Here is a 17,389-nt window from a genome sequence, read left to right as displayed (position 1 = left end):
ATTGTCGTCAGCAGTGTGTGAGACAGGGCATTCACCAACACTCCACGGATGAACACTGTCGTCAGCAGTGTGTGAGACAGGGCATTCAACAACACTCCACGGGTCAGCATTGTCGTCAGCAGTGTGTGAGACAGGGCATTCAACAACACTCCACGGATGAACACTGTCGTCAGCAGTGTGTGAGACAGGGCATTCACCAACACTCCACGGGTCAGCATTGTCGTCAGCAGTGTGTGAGACAGGGCATTCACCAACACTCCACGGGTCAGCATTGTCGTCAGCAGTGTGTGACACAGGGCATTCAACAACACTCCGCTCCACGGATCAGAATTGTCGTCAGCAGTGTGTGAGACAGGGCATTCAACAACACTCCACGGATGAACACTGTCGTCAGCAGTGTGTGAGACAGGGCATTCACCAACACTCCACGGGTCAGCATTGTCGTCAGCAGTGTGTGAGACAGGGCATTCAACAACACTCCACGGATCAGCATTGTCGTCAGCAGTGTGTGAGACAGGGCATTCACCAACACTCCACGGGTCAGCATTGTCGTCAGCAGTGTGTGAGACAGGGCATTCACCAACACTCCACGGGTCAGCATTGTCGTCAGCAGTGTGTGAGACAGGGCATTCAACAACACTCTGCTCCACGGGTCAGCATTGTCGTCAGCAGTGTGTGAGACAGGGCATTCAACAACACTCTGCTCCACGGGTCAGCATTGTCGTCAGCAGTGTGTGACACAGGACATTCAACAACACTCTGCTCCACGGGTCAGCATTGTCGTCAGCAGTGTGTGACACAGGGCATTCAACAACACTCTGCTCCACGGGTCAGCATTGTCGTCAGCAGTGTGTGAGACAGGACATTCAACAACACTCCACGGATCAGAATTGTCGTCAGCAGTGTGTGAGACAGGGGATTCACCAACACTCCACGGGTCAGCATTGTCGTCAGCAGTGTGTGAGACAGGGCATTCAACAACACTCTGCTCCACGGGTCAGCACTGTCGTCAGCAGTGTGTGAGACAGGGCATTCACCAACACTCCACGGGTCAGCATTGTCGTCAGCAGTGTGTGAGACAGGGCATTCACCAACACTCCACGGGTCAGCATTGTCGTCAGCAGCAGTCGCTCTTCTCTTCGTCTCTCTGTGTTTTTCCCTGGCTCAATTTGGTGCAAGAGAAAACATCAAAGATGGAAACAAACAATCTATACCTCGTTTCGCAACCCCTATCCACATCCACCCACCCACCTACTCCTGACCAATTCCTCAGCCTCACCCCCACCCTAAAACCTATATGACATTCATTCCATAGTTGATAATTTCAGATAAGATTTTCCACATCACTGAACCTCTTCTTCCTTGAGTCCCCTAAACGTTCGCGCACGTGCTTCAAGAAACCTTTATGATTACTTATTGGACTGTCGATGACTTTCAGCTATAATTTTCCATATTTCAATCTCTTCTTTGCCCCCCCCCCCCCCCCTTTTCTTCAAAATATTCATCTTATCCTTAATTTCTTGTTTCTTACATGCTCTGTGTGTGTGTGTGTGTGTGTGTGTGTGTGTGTGTGTGTGTGTGTGTGTGTGTGTGTGTTTCTCTCTGTGCATGTGTAAGTAGTACCTGTGCGTGCGTTTGTGTAGTATCTCAACCTCTTCTTTCCTAGCCCCAGCATTCGGGCACAAGCTTTCATCATTTCTTTCTGTGAACATTGTTGATGAGTCAGAGACGGCATCCACAAAGGAAAAGAAAAAAGTCTGTGAGCACGGCACGCTGAGATTTACCCTCCAGATAGCGGCAAGTTTGAGAGTGGCAGGACTTTAAGGTTTGCTGATGCAGTACTGATAATGCAGCACGTCTTAAACAGACCACCCCGTTACAAAAACAAATTGCCACACCCCAGTTTATCTCCCTTATCCCTTTCACGTGGTTTCCTCTTTCGTAATTTCCGGCACACATTTATCAGGCGTGATCACGTTCCCAGTTGCAGATATCATCAGTGATGAAGGGGGTGGGTCTGGAGGTGGAGGGGGGACGTGGGAGGGAGGGGGTGGGTCTGGAGGTGGAGGGGGGACGTAGGAGGGAGGGGGTGGGTCTGGAGGTGGAGGGGGGACGTGGGAGGGAAGGGGGTGGGAAGACGTGGGAGGGAGGGGGTGGGAAGACGTGGGAGGGAGGTGGAGGGGGGACGTGGGAGGGAGGGGGTGGGTCTGGAGGTGGAGGGAGGACGTGGGAGGGAGGTGGAGGGAGAACGTGGGAGGGAGGGGGGTGGGAAGACGTGGGAGGGAGGTGGAGGGAGGACGTGGGAGGGAGGTGGAGGGAGGACGTGGGAGGGAGGGGGTGGGTCTGGAGGTGGAGGGGGGACGTGGGAGGGAGGGTGTGGGTCTGGAGGTGGAGGGAGGACGTGGGAGGGAGGGGGTGGGTCTGGAGGTGGAGGGAGGACGTGGGAGAGAGGGTGTGGGTCTGGAGGTGGAGGGGGGACGTGGGAGGGAGGGGGTGGGTCTGGAGGTGGAGGGAGGACGTGGGAGGGAGGGTGTGGGTCTGGAGGTGGATGGGGGACGTGGGATGAAGGGGGTGGGTCTGGAGGTGGAGGGAGGACGTGGGAGGGAGAGGGTGGGGGAGGTGGAGGGGGGACGTGGGAGGGAGGGGGTGGGTCTGGAGGTGGAGGGGGGACGTGGGAGGGAGGTGGAGGGAAGACGTGGGAGGGAGGGGGTGGGGCTTAAAAGAACCGTCTTGAACATGCAAGTTGTATCTGAGACAGTGATTTTGTGGATGGTCTCTTGAGGATAAGATGGTGCGCATGCGTGTGGCCGTGCGTGTACTTGAGAGCATGCATCTGTCTGTCTGTATCACCCTGTCTCTGTCCTCCCTCTGTGTGTGTGTGTGTGTGTGTGTGTGTGTGTGTGTGTGTGTGCGCGTGTGTGCGCGCGTGTGTGTGTGTGTGTGTGTGTGTGTGTGTGTGTGTGTGTGTGTGTGTGTGTGTGTGTGTGTGTGTGTGTGTGAACATGTACCAGTAGTATATGTGCGTGCGTTTGTGCACGAGCGTGTGTGTGTGTTTGTGCTTGCTTGCTTGCTTGCTTTCTCACTGGCTTGTTCGCTTGCTTGTACACATGTTTCAAGGGTTTTATTACATTGTGTGAAGACACATGGATGTATTTCCAATACGAACACAGAGCACACGCACACAACGCTGAGCCCGCTCATGGCGAACAGTCATGCTCAGCACTGGTTATCAGAACTCCTCCCATCCCCCGCCCCCATCTCTCTCTCTCTCTCTCTCTCACTCGCTCAATCACTCACTCGCTTGCTCTCTCAAGCAGGCACACACACACACACACACACACACACACACACGGACGCACGCGGAACACGTGCGCGCACACTATCCACAAAAATATCGCTGTCTCGGACACGACCTCCAAAGTTCACAAATGATAACCGGTTTCTTCCAGATTCTCCACGGCTGATAATTTCGGGGAACTATACTTGTGACAGATGACATGTGACAGATGACATGTGACAGATGACATGTGATAGATGACATGTGACATGTGATAGATGACATGACAGATGACACGTGATAGATGACATGTGATAGATGACATGTGACAGATGACATGTGATAGATGACATGTGACAGATGACATGTGATAGATGACATGTGACATGTGATAGATGACATGACAGATGACACGTGATAGATGACATGTGATAGATGACATGTGACAGAAATGCGATAGAAAAACTAAAGAGGACAGGGGATGGGTTGTGGGTTGTGGGGTGTGAGTGGGTTGTGGGGTGTGGGGTGTGGGGTGTGGGTTGTGGGGTGTGGGGTGGGGAGGTGTTAAAAACTGGGAGAGGGTGGGGGCGGGGTGTTGTGATACTGGATGGTCTTATACCGCAAGCAATCTCAAGAATACAACTCATACACTGACCGTCCTTCGTGTACACACACACACACACACACACACACACTGTACTGATGACCTCCACGCAAGAAATCCAACTGATTACTTTGGACTTGAACCTCTCTCATAAAAGCCGTGGGAGAGCAGAAGATATCAACTAGTGAGATGGGTGATGGATGTCTATGTACGAAGGAGAGACCTTTCTATGGAAGAAGAAACAAGAATCGCCACTTCAGCGCCGATCGATGACTCGGGGCCCCCTTGCTGATTTTTGTTGATTTTTTTTTTTTACGTCAGTGGGCAGGCGTTCAAAACCGCATTGATTCGCCCGAGATTTTGGCGCCTGTGTTGTTCCTTATAACCTTGTTGGAGAGTAACCTTGTTAGTTCCATCAACCGTTGTGTGTGTGTGTGTGTGTGTGTGTGTGTGTGTGTGTGTGTGTGTGTGTGTGGGTGGTGTGTGTGTGTGTGGATGGGTAGGTGGGTGTCAGTGTGTGTGTGATGTGTCTGTGTGTATGTGTGTGTGCGTGAGTGTGTGCGCGTGTGAATATGTGTGCGCGCGCGGGTGTGTGTGTGTGTGTGTGCACGCGCGTGTGTGTGAGTATGCGCGCGCGCGGGCGCGTGTATGTGTGAATGCGTGCGTGCTTGCATGCGCTCGTATTATCTGTGTCATTCTCCAGACCGCCATGATAAGAAAAAGAGAAAGCAGAAAGAAAACATGGGGAAGAAAAGCACAGGAACAGAGGAATTGGATTTCCGCACGTTCCCCGTCAGCCATGGCTTTCACGGGACTCCCACAACAAGACACTGATGCTGGCTCCTGGCTCCGTATAGCAGGCATTAGCGTGTGCATCAACATCATCATCAACATAACTACGGGCATCTGAATCAATTCACATCATGTTCCATCATGGGTGGTTGTTTTTCTGTTAGTTTGGGGCCTTTTTCCTGTTTTTAGCCTTTACAGGATTTTCTCGCCATTAGCTCGTGATACGTCTTTTTTACGAGTGATGCTTTCCTATCCCCCCCCCCCCCACTCCCCACCCCTCCTACCACCACCACCCACCCTTCTGCTAACCCCAGTTCCCTACCCTTCACCCTCCACAGAAATGATGCACAGCGCAAAGGAGAATGCGTCCTTTTCAAGCAACAGTCTAACCAAGAAAGATGTGCTCTTCTATAGCGCTGTTCCCTCACAGAGAGGCTCACAGCGCTTAGCAAATTAAATATAACAAGAAAGAAACAACAATATTCCAGAAGATTTGAAACAACTATCAATCACTCACGGCGCTCTACAAATTACATGTTACAAAGGAGAAGCAACAATCGTCAAGAAAAATTAAAGAATCAACCACGCAGAAATAATAACATCCTCACATCATAAACAACACACAGACACACACACACACACACACACACACACACACACACACACACACACCACAACACTGGAAAGAGTAGTACATCGCTCATATAACTGCAAATCGGACTAAACTGTTTACTCAAATAAATGCAAGACACATAATATCTGTTTTTATCTGAAACTTGAAAGAGTCCAGGGAAGGGGCCTTTCGCAGGTCAGCAGGCAGTGAGTTCCAGACAGTTGGGGCTGAGAAACTAAATGACCGGTGACGGAACGTTTTCAGGTAAGTTCTCGGCATCCCAAGTAACGTTTCAGCTGAAGGCGGAAGTGAGCGGGCAGACTGAGAAGTTGTGAAGAAGAGCTCTGCGGGGCGTGCCGTCAATAACAGCGGAATGCGAGCTCGGCAGTTTTGAACTGGATGTAGAAACTATCAGGAAGACAACGTCAGCTTTTACACAACAATGTTCGAAAACTCGAAGAAACAACTACAACAACAACGACGACGACGACGACAACTACTACAGCAACGAACACGGTGCAGACAAGGCGGTGACACGACGCTTCCGGCCACACTAGCCCCACCCTGTCCCCCCCCCCCCCCCCCCAGGCCCCCCTTCCCCCCCAGGCCCCCTCTCTCTCTCCTGCCCACACACCAACCACCCTCCACATCACTGCTCACAGACAAAAGATTGTCAACGCCTCATCTCACCCAAGTAATAGTGCAACAACAATAGTGGAAGAAACATATGTGCAGACCTGCTGGTGCCTGAACCCCCTTCGCGTGTGCACGCATGCAAAAGACCAAACTACGCACGCTGAATATCCTGTAACCCATGTCAGCGTTCGGTGGGTTATGGAAACATCAGGAAAATGCCCAGCATGCATCAAGCACGACAGGTCATCAGCAGGTTGGTGCCAGTAGTGTGATGGAAGGAAGAAGAAACAGAAGGGAAGACAAAACCAACACACAATAACCAAAGGACAGTCCCACACAGCCCCAAAGCAAAAAGCCCAAACAGACATTTTTCTCCCCACAAAGTTCACAGAAACCTGTCACATGATTCCACAGGGTTAACTAACATGACGCAACACCAGTCCACGTAAAACGGGCACTCCTTCACCTGTGCCAGGGTGGACTGAGCGGGTATGTGGGTGGGCGGACGGCTGGTTGTTGCTTTTGTGGATCGATGTTTTCAGAGGTGTCGCTTCAGACGTTTGCTTATCAGCCTTGTAGGCAGTGTAATCTTCCCTGTTTTTGTAGTGTGCGTGGGTGGTAATGAGTTCTGTTCCTGTGTGTGTTTCAAAATAGGGAGATAGGTAGGTCGCTACTTTCTGTCTTGCTTTTTAGACATTTCATTTTGCTTGGATTTAACACACACACACACACACACACACACACACACACATACATACACGCATGCATACACACATTCATACACACACACATACATACATACACACACACACACACACACACACACACACACACACACACACACACATACATACATACATACATACAGTAATGGACTCTAACGGTGACTGATAGACAGTTACATATAGAAAACATGAACATCAACAATGAAACATACACTGATTACAATGAAAACTGGATGCAGATCACGCCCCCTTCCCTGTTTGTTCCCAACAAACAATCCCTAGTGAGAGGGGCTAAACAAACAATCCCAAGTGAGAGGGGCTAAACAAACAATCCCAGTGAGAGGGGCTAAACAAACAATCCCAGTGAGAGGGGCTAAACAAACAATCCTAGTGAGAGGGGCTAAACAAACAATCCTAGTGAGAGGGGCTAAACAAACAATCCCAGTGAGAGGGGCTAAACAAACAATCCCAGTGAGAGGGGCTAAACAAACAATCCTAGTGAGAGGGGCTAAACAAACAATCCCTAGTGAGAGGGGCTAAACAAACAATCCCAGTGAGAGGGGCTAAACAAACAATCCTAGTGAGAGGGGCTAAACAAACAATCCTAGTGAGAGGGGCTAAACAAACAATCCTAGTGAGAGGGGCTAAACAAACAATCCCAGTGAGAGGGGCTAAACAAACAATCCCAGTGAGAGGGGCTAAACAAACAATCCCAGTGAGAGGGGCTAAACAAACAATCCCAGTGAGAGGGGCTAAACAAACAATCCCTAGTGAGAGGGGCTAAACAAACAATCCCCAGTGAGAGGGGCTAAACAAACAATCCCAGTGAGAGGGGCTAAACAAACAATCCCTAGTGAGAGGGGCTAAACAAACAATCCCAGTGAGAGGGGCTAAACAAACAATCCCTAGTGAGAGGGGCTAAACAAACAATCCCAGTGAGAGGGGCTAAACAAACAATCCTAGTGAGAGGGGCTAAACAAACAATCCTAGTGAGAGGGGCTAAACAAACAATCCCAGTGAGAGGGGCTAAACAAACAATCCCAGTGAGAGGGGCTAAACAAACAATCCTAGTGAGAGGGGCTAAACAAACAATCCCTAGTGAGAGGGGCTAAACAAACAATCCCAGTGAGAGGGGCTAAACAAACAATCCCAGTGAGAGGGGCTAAACAAACAATCCCAGTGAGAGGGGCTAAACAAACAATCCCCAGTGAGAGGGGCTAAACAAACAATCCTAGTGAGAGGGGCTAAACAAACAATCCCAGTGAGAGGGGCTAAACAAACAATCCCAGTGAGAGGGGCTAAACAAACAATCCTAGTGAGAGGGGCTAAACAAACAATCCTAGTGAGAGGGGCTAAACAAACAATCCCAGTGAGAGGGGCTAAACAAACAATCCTAGTGAGAGGGGCTAAACAAACAATCCTAGTGAGAGGGGCTAAACAAACAATTCCTAGTGAGAGGGGCTAAACAAACAATCCCAGTGAGAGGGGCTAAACAAACAATCCTAGTGAGAGGGGCTAAACAAACAATCCCAGTGAGAGGGGCTAAACAAACAATCCCAGTGAGAGGGGCTAAACAAACAATCCTAGTGAGAGGGGCTAAACAAACAATCCTAGTGAGAGGGGCTAAACAAACAATCCCAGTGAGAGGGGCTAAACAAACAATCCTAGTGAGAGGGGCAAAACAAACAATCCTAGTGAGAGGGGCTAAACAAACAATCCCAGTGAGAGGGGCTAAACAAACAATCCCTAGTGAGAGGGGCTAAACAAACAATCCCTAGTGAGAGGGGCTAAACAAACAACAGCAGTTTCACAACAATGCATGATCAGGAAGTAGAGAAATAAAGGTACACCCTACACGATCCAAACCAATCACAAACACTCCCCCTGTCCACCATATAATATACATGTGTATGCGCGTGCATGCCCATGCAAACATACACACACGCGCGCGCGCGCATACACACGCTGATACACAGAGACAGACAATAAGAGAAGACAGACACACGCGCACACACACACAAACAAAAGAAACAATAGGCTATTCTGAACACTCTTTTCAATATCTCAAACTGCCGGCAACTTCTCCTTCCGCCCTTATTTAGATTGTGAACACGACGCTCCGGAACTATTATCTGCAACTTTTAAAGCCACTTGATTTTTGTTGGCTTGCTTATTTCGTCTTTTGTGTTAGTTTCTTTCTTGCAGTCTGCGAGGTAAATATGGCCGCTTGTCGGCGGGGGAGAAGAGAGAGAGAGAGGGTGATTCTGCAAGGAACTCGGCTGTTCACAAACTGCACTTAGCTGCTGGCGTTAATTTCCACTTCTACAGATGGGCGGACAGACGTGGGAAGGCATCGGAGGAGGAGGAGGAAGAGGAGAAGGAAGAGGAGGAGGAGGGAGTGAAGACGGAGGGAAAGAAGGATGAGGAGGGAGGAGGGGAAGAAAAAAATAAATTGTTTGCTATGTATCAAACCAGAAACGTGGGATGAGTTTTGTTTTTGTTGCTGTTCGTTGTTGTTTTTGTTGCTGTTCGTTGTTTTTGTTGTTGTTCGTTGTTTTTGTTGTTGTTCGTTGTTTTTGTTGCTGTTCGTTGTTGTTTTTGTTGCTGTTCGTTGTTTTTGTTGCTGTTCGTTGTTGTTTTTGTTGCTGTTCGTTGTTGTTGTTGCTGTTCGTTGTTGTTTTTGTTGCTGTTCGTTGTTTTTGTTGCTGTTCGTTGTTGTTTTTGTTGCTGTTCGTTGTTGTTTGTGTTGCTGTTCGTTGTTGTTGTTGCTGTTCGTTGTTTTTGTTGCTGTTCGTTGTTGTTTTTGTTGCTGGTTTGCTTTTGACCTGGAATGTCACAGACTTCTTTTTGCTTTTCCTGATCTGTTTCTGAATTTTCTGTTTTTGACCTGAACTGTTTCAGAACAAGATTGTTATGTCATCACAGGTTTGTTTTTTTGTTTGTTTGTCTGTGTAATCAAAACGTCAGATGTTTGCTCACAAACGTGTTATTACTCTGGACCACTTTCTTTTCACATCAAACAGATAAAGACATTGACAACGAGGGGGCGAGAGACAGTGTAAATAGAAACGGGCGTGGGAGAGAGGGACAGAGAGAGAGAGAGAGAGAGAGAGAGAGAGAGAAAGGAGGCGACACACACACACACACACACACACACACACACACACACAGAAAGGAGGCGAGACACACACACACACACACACACACACACACACACACACAGAAAGGAGGCGAGACACACACACACACACACACACACACACACACACACACACACACACACACACAGAAAAGATTTTGAATGATTATTCATTGCTTAGAATGTTTACAGAAATTTTAAACTCCAGTCCAGTTGGTATCCTCCTTTGATGTATTATATTTAATACTGTTATTTATATTTACATTATTGTAGGTTAATACTTGTTGATATGCATATACATATTCTCCTTCCCATGACAACTCATTCAATACACACCACAGCCTCTTTAGACTTTTTCTTATAATATACTTTTCCTCTGATACATAACATGTACTTTTTTCTTCTTTTTTTCTTTTTTCTTTTTACACTAATATTCACATGCATTCCCTTTCCTTTATACACTACTTTACTCCTTTCCGTCTAAAAACACTTATAGTGAATAGACGTTAAACTGAAGAAAACACACACACACAGAGATAAGACAGAGAGACAGAGACAATGAGAAAGAGCAAACCAGGACAAACATCTATGAAGGGAGGAAGCAGCCGTCGTGGCGAAGTGGTTAGCGTCGCGGACTGACGGCTGGCAGGACGCACGTTCGAATCTCAGCATGAGTGGGATTGTTCGGCCCGTGGCCGGCTCTGAACCAGATCTGGGTGTGTTATAAGCTTAGATGGGAAGACTAGGACCATTTTAGTCGAATGACATCTATTTCACGGCTGCGTCTTTGGGTGTGTTGCTCAACTTTCATGACCAACACTGCAAGTGTTTGTATCTCTCGAGCCTGGTTAACGCCAGGATATCATTATGACCGAAAGCATGGAGTTCAGCCTTGTCACGTAGTCACAAACCTAAAATGGACCTCCATACAGCTCTGCCGTCACCACCATCCCTGTTCAATGTCAATTTAAAAAACAAAATGTTTCATCCTTATTTACAGCTTCTAAATACGATCGCCTTTAAAAGATATTAAATTTTAGTTGCCCAGATGAAAAACAAAAAAATAATAAGAAACTTTTTCCATGCAGCTAGTTGGCTACAAACAGCTTCCACCTCCGAAGTTACAAACGTTTGGCTGAGCTAAAAATTGTTGTCAGAAGTTATGGGATTGGTTCTAATCTGCCGAGACTTGAGTGGGCACGATGGCGCGGGAGGATATGAGAAGAAATGAAATTCTTTTTGGAGTCGTTTGTGTTTTGTTCTTGTCATCGTCATCGTCTTCATTATCATCACTGTTGTTGTCGTCACAACAATTATCATACTGTTGCCGTTGTTGTTATTTGTTCGTTCTGTTTCTGTCGTTGTTTGCACGCAACTCGGCAGGCACATAGGCAATCATGTATACACCAACACAAAACACAACCACCTCGCAGCATCCTATCACGTTACAGTCTTACTCATAAACATAGACAGAAAGTAAACGGTAGCACGTTTCACCATACACGAAATACCGAAATTTACTCGTGTAATATGCGGTATTTGTCTCTCAGCTCTCAAAATCTCCCTAATTTATGTAAACACACACACACACACACACACACACACACACACACACACGTGGCAGAATGGTTAAGACGCTCAGCTGCCAATACAGAGAGTCCGTGAGGGTGTGGGTTCGAATCCCGCTCTCGCCCTTTCTCCTAAGTTTGACTGGAAAATCAAACTGAGCGTCTAGTCTTTCGGATGAGACGATAAACCGAGGTCCCGTGTGCAGCACGCACTTGGCGCACTGAAAAAGAACCCATGGCAACGAGAGTGTTGTCCTCTGGCGAAATTACGTAAAATGAAATCCACTTTCATAGGTACACAAATATGTAAGCATGCACTCAAGGCCTGACTAAGCGCGTTGGGTTATGCTGCTGGTCAGGCATCTGCTCAACAGATGTGGTGTAGCGTGTATGGATTTGTCCGAACGCAGTGACGCCTCCTTGAGAAAGTGAAACTGAAACTGAAACACACACACACACACACACACACACACAAATACATAGAAATATACATATATGCTATTGTATATATCAATCAATTAATCAATCAATAAGACAGATAGATAGACAGATAGATATCTGTCCTGTCTGTTCCTGGATATTGTCTTCCCACCTCTTTCTCTTCCTGGTCACCGGTTTCCTGGGACTGTCCCTCTGCAGGACGGTCTTTCAGTCAAAACCCGTCCAACGGGAAAATGTTCACACCACTGAATTTTTCGTTTCTTGATGAATGTGAGGGGTTCATCATGTCCTGTTGCTATTGGATCTTGATGCAGACCTCTTCGTTTGTCACATCATCTGTGCAGTGGATGCCCAAGATCTCCCTGTGGCATCTCATTTCGGTTGCCAGGATCTTTCTGTCCATGCTTGCTGGGAGCGTCCAGGTTTGGCAGGAACAGAGGAAGACTGACCAGGCACGGGAGCGGAAAAAGTTGATCTTGGCGCGCGTACTGATGCTGTCTATCCAGATCTTGGCGCGCATACTGATGCTGTCTATCCAGATCTTGGCGCGCATACTGATGCTGTCTATCCAGATCTTGGCGTGCATACTGATGCTGTCTATCCAGATCTTGGCGCGCATACTGATGCTGTCTATCCAGATGTTGGCGCGCATACTGATGCTGTCTATCCAGATCTTGGCGCGCATACTGATGCTGTCTATCCAGATCTTGGCGCGCATACTGATGCTGTCTATCCAAGCTGTCTATCCAAATCTTGGCGCGCATACTGATGCTGTCTATCCAGATCTTGGCGCGCATACTGATGCTGTCTATCCAGATCTTGGCGTGCATACTGATGCTGTCTATCCAGATCTTGGCGTGCATACTGATGCTGTCTATCCAGATCTTGGCGCGCATACTGATGCTGTCTATCCAGATCTTGGTGTGCATACTGATGCTGTCTATCCAGATCTTGGCGTGCATACTGATGCTGTCTATCCAGATCTTGGCGCGCATACTGATGCTGTCTATCCAGATCTTGGTGTGCATACTGATGCTGTCTATCCAGATCTTGGCGTGCATACTGATGCTGTCTATCCAGATCTTGGCGCGCATACTGATGCTGTCTATCCATATCTTGGTGTGCATACTGATGCTGTCTATCCAGATCTTGGCGTGCATACTGATGCTGTCTATCCAGATCTTGGCGCGCATACTGATGCTGTCTATCCAGATCTTGGCGTGCATACTGATGCTGTCTATCCAGATCTTGGCGTGCATACTGATGCTGTCTATCCAGATCTTGGCGTGCATACTGATGCTGTCTATCCAGATCTTGGCGTGCATACTGATGCTGTCTATCCAGATCTTGGCGTGCATACTGATGCTGTCTATCCAGATCTTGGCGTGCATACTGATGCTGTCTATCCAGATCTTGGCGCGCATACTGATGCTGTCTATCCAGATGGTTTGGAGTTTTTGGTATCGCTCCTGTTGTTTGTGCAATCCGTGCCACGATCTCCGGTCTTGAACCATCATTCGATCTGATGCAGGAAAGGTATTGTGTCAAAACTTGTCCCGCTGACTTTAATGTCTACTGCCAGTACTACGATAGCCAGTATAAAATATCACCTTCGATGGGAATACCTTTAGAGAATGCTGTTCCTAAACTTCAGCCTCGATGTTCCTGGAATACAGCCGGACTGTAAAAAAAAAAAAAAAGAAGAAGAAGAAGAAGAAAGATATATAATAAAATCTATTCCTGTATAACGATCAACGTCATTTTGATCTCCTTTTCTTTCTTTTTTTCTTTTTTTTTCTTCTAATTCCTCGGCCCTGTCACAGACATGCGCAGTCTCGGCTCTCGAACACAGTCCATCACCCACGCCACCATACATACGTAAATCGAAGGACACGAATGAAAATAGAATGACGACAAAGTGCCGACAGGGAGAGAGCAAAGTGACACAGACAGACATCCACTGGCCTTGTACACGGAGGGGGAGATCCCTGTTTAGCTCCAGCACTCCAGACGGTCTGAAAGAAACAATCGCCCGACACTCATCGATCGGACAAAAGCATCGTCACCTGACACCCACCACTGTTTGCCCACGGTACATCTTCCCGTTCGCCTCTTCACCAGATTGTCTTTCCTCCGCGGAACTTTCTCTGGAGCTAGACCCTTTGAAGGCGATATTTCATACTGATTATCGTGGTAGCTATCGTACCAGCAACACTTGGAGGAGAAAGTACTGGGCTTTGTAAAGTTTTTCACAGCCATACAACTATAACACCGAATGCAATAAAACCACCAAAAGATCAAGAAATCGAGAGAGAGAGAGAGAGAGAGAGAGAGAGGAGAAACAGACAGACAGACAAACACAGAGAAAGAGAGACAGAGAGAGAGGTAAGGAATGAGTGGGGGATGGCTTCTATAAAAGCAGAAACGTCTACACTCCAATTCACATACACTATATTCATCCATCCCTCTTTCCAGCTCAGTCAGGAACCTCGGCGTTGTCCTTGACAACACACTGTCCATGCAAAAAATTATCAGTCAGACCTGTCAGTTCTGCTATTGTCAATTGCGACGCATCCGTTCCATTCGAAAATACCTGTCCACCGACGCAATATCTAGACTTGTCGTTTCTCTCATTCGTTCTCGCCTTGACTACTCTAACTCTCTGGTTTGCCTGCTTCATCCATTCAGTCCCTTCAGCGCATACAAATCTCTGCTGCACGACTTGTCCTCAGAAAGAAAAGATCTGAGCACATCACTCCTCTTTTGCAATACCTCCATTGGCTTCCTGTCTCACATAGAATAAAGTACAAGGAAGGAATTTTTGTTTAATGTCCCGTCACACATATCGGTAATAAAGTACAAGATCAGTACTCTATGTTATAAACGTATTCACAAAACTGCCCCTTCCTATCTCTGTGGCTGCCTTCACCTCCGCACCCCATCTCGCTCACTACGATCGGCTTCGGATCCACTCTGTTCACACATACCCAGATTCAAACACTACACTGTTGGACGTCGTTCTTTCTCTGTCTCTGGACCTTCCATTTGGAATGAACTTCCTCTTTCGCTTCGTCAGGTCTCCGCACTCAAGTCTTACAGGTCTGGCCTTAAAACCCACCTCTTTCCATGACAGCCTGCCTCCCCTGCCTCTCCCTTGTCTTCAGTTTCTCAAGTTATGCATGCGTGTGAATGATTGGTGTGAAAGCACTTTGATTGGTGTAAAAGCACTTTGATTGGTGTGAAAGCGCTTTGATTTGTCTCTGCACAAGATTCAGCGCTATATAAACACTAATCATTATTATTAGTATTAGTATCATTACTGATTAACAGCTAATGTCTTGTTGGACAGCGTCGTATAAGACGAAGAAGCAGAAAACCACATTCAGAAAACTCAACAACAAAAAGGTATCTGCATACCAAGTTAAAATACCTCGAGCTCCACAATGCAATCTTAGCTTATTTTCATCTTCAGTCATTTCCAGAATGATCTCTTCCCAAGCCCCACCCTTTCTTTCCACTCAATGCTCATGGATAACAAAACTACAAGACGTCAACACATAAAAGTTATCCAGGTGTTTCATTTGTCTATCAAGGAAATGTGGACGGGGTCACTGTTCCTCCTGCACATTTCTTCCCGGGGATAGAACATGGAAATGTGGACGGGGTCACAGTTCCCCCAAAAGCAGACACATGTTGGAGAGAGAACCGAATCGCTCCTGTCCCTTCATTTCCTTGACGCAGACAGCCATTGAGTTCCGACCCATGTCGTCCACAACTAATGGTAATGACTGGCTAAGTGGAGAAGGGGAGGATGGTAATGACTGGCTAAGTGGAGAAGGGGAGGATGGTAATGACTGGCTAAGTGGAGAAGGGGAGGATGGTAATGACTGGCTAAGTGGAGAAGGGGAGGATGGTAATGACTGGCTAAGTGGAGAAGGGGAGGATGGTAATGACTGGCTAAGTGGAGAAGGGGAGGATGGTAATGACTGGCTAAGTGGAGAAGGGGAGGATGGTAATGACTGGCTAAGTGGAGAAGGGGAGGATGGTAATGACTGGCTAAGTGGAGAAGGGGAGGATGGTAATGACTGGCTAAGTGGAGAAGGGGAGGATGGTAATGACTGGCTAAGTGGAGAAGGGGAGGATGGTAATGACTGGCTAAGTGGAGAAGGGGAGGAGGGGAGGAGGTAAGGAGGGGTGGTAAGGGGCAATCATCATTACTGGTGTGCTGCTGAGCTGAAGCTGTCCATCGATTTTTACGGGCAGGTAATATGTTATCAGTTTAGATAGATAGACACAGAGAGAGAGAGAGAGAGAGAGAGAGAGAGAGAGAGAGAGAGACAAGAGAAAGAAAGAAAGAGAGAGAGAGATACATAAATACATAGATGGATGGATAGATAGATAGATAGACAGATAGATAGATAGACAGACCCAAAGCATTCATGAATACGGCCTTAATTACTGCTGGAATAAAGACGTTAGGCAGTGCGTAGTCTCCCTATCTGGTAACAATCGAATTTCTTTCCACTCTTAAAACGTTTGTTTGTTTGTTTGTTTTTGTTGTTGTTGTTGTTGTTTGCTACTGTTGTCGTTTTTGTTGTCGTGAGCAGAAAAATGAATATGTCACAAACCCAACAGAACACTTCACAATCAAGACACAGTACTTAAAGTTGAAGCACGTGCACCACCACCACCAACAACAACAACAACAGCAACACCAACAACAACAACGTGTAGAGAACCACCACCACAAGGAACAAGCCCTCCACACAAACATCCAGCCCTGGCGCCCAGCCAGGTCACGCCCATCCAGGTCACGAGGTCACGCCCAGCCAGGTCACGCCCAGCCAGGTCACGAGGTTACGCCCAGCCAGGTCACGAGGTCACGCCCAGCCAGGTCACACCCAGCCAGGTCACACCCAGCCAGGTCACGCCTGGCCGCTATCACTTTCCTTTCACAACAGCCTCGTGCAAACTTCCGACAGACACTTCTGGGGAAATTCTTGTCAACACATTGCACCGTCTGGTCTACAAAACACGGCGCCAGGAATAGGGCCCAGTGTGCTTATGGAGCTATAAGCGTACACACATTCCTTTCTTTTTCTGGTTCCCCCCAAAACTTGAGCACCTGACAGCCGTTCACACCCCCTGAAGTCTGTACCGGGGTTCCTAAGTGCCAGCTGCAGAGACACGATGAAATGCAGTATGGACACCTGTAAGTACAACTGACCCTGTGTTTCCACGTGACCCTTCTGTGGGAGGTGTGTGGTGTGATGTGAGTGCCAGTTAGGCTGCAGAGACATCACATGTAGTATGGAAAGCTATAAGTAGAACCCTCTCTTTCCACCCTTCTGTGGGAGGTGTGTCGCGTGTGATGATAAAAAGGCGCTGGGGGCATCAGAATAGCACGAAGGTCATGGTTTCTGCAGGGAACTACTGCTGAGGTGTGTCATCAGCCACAAGTCTGTGGGATGCCAGAATGTCTCGCTTTCACACACACACACACACACACACACACACAGAGAGAGGGGGAGAGAGAGAGACCCACACACAAACTCACTCATACACGCATGCACACGGGCACATACATATGCAAG

At 47.7% G+C, this 17,389-nt stretch overlaps 1 protein-coding gene across 3 annotated transcripts in view; it reads right to left on the bottom strand.

Moving 5' to 3' along the window:
- The window catches only part of LOC143279658 (serine/threonine-protein kinase Sgk2-like), a 249,841-nt gene that overhangs the window by 209,717 nt on the left and 22,735 nt on the right, over positions 1-17,389 (bottom strand). The window lies entirely within an intron of this gene.

Source organism: Babylonia areolata, chromosome 3 (assembly GCF_041734735.1).
Source record: "Babylonia areolata isolate BAREFJ2019XMU chromosome 3, ASM4173473v1, whole genome shotgun sequence".
In the NCBI taxonomy this organism is placed as follows: Eukaryota; Metazoa; Mollusca; class Gastropoda; order Neogastropoda; family Buccinidae; genus Babylonia; species Babylonia areolata.
Note: the sequence above shows the minus strand (reverse complement) of the source record. Positions and strands in the feature narration are given on the sequence as shown.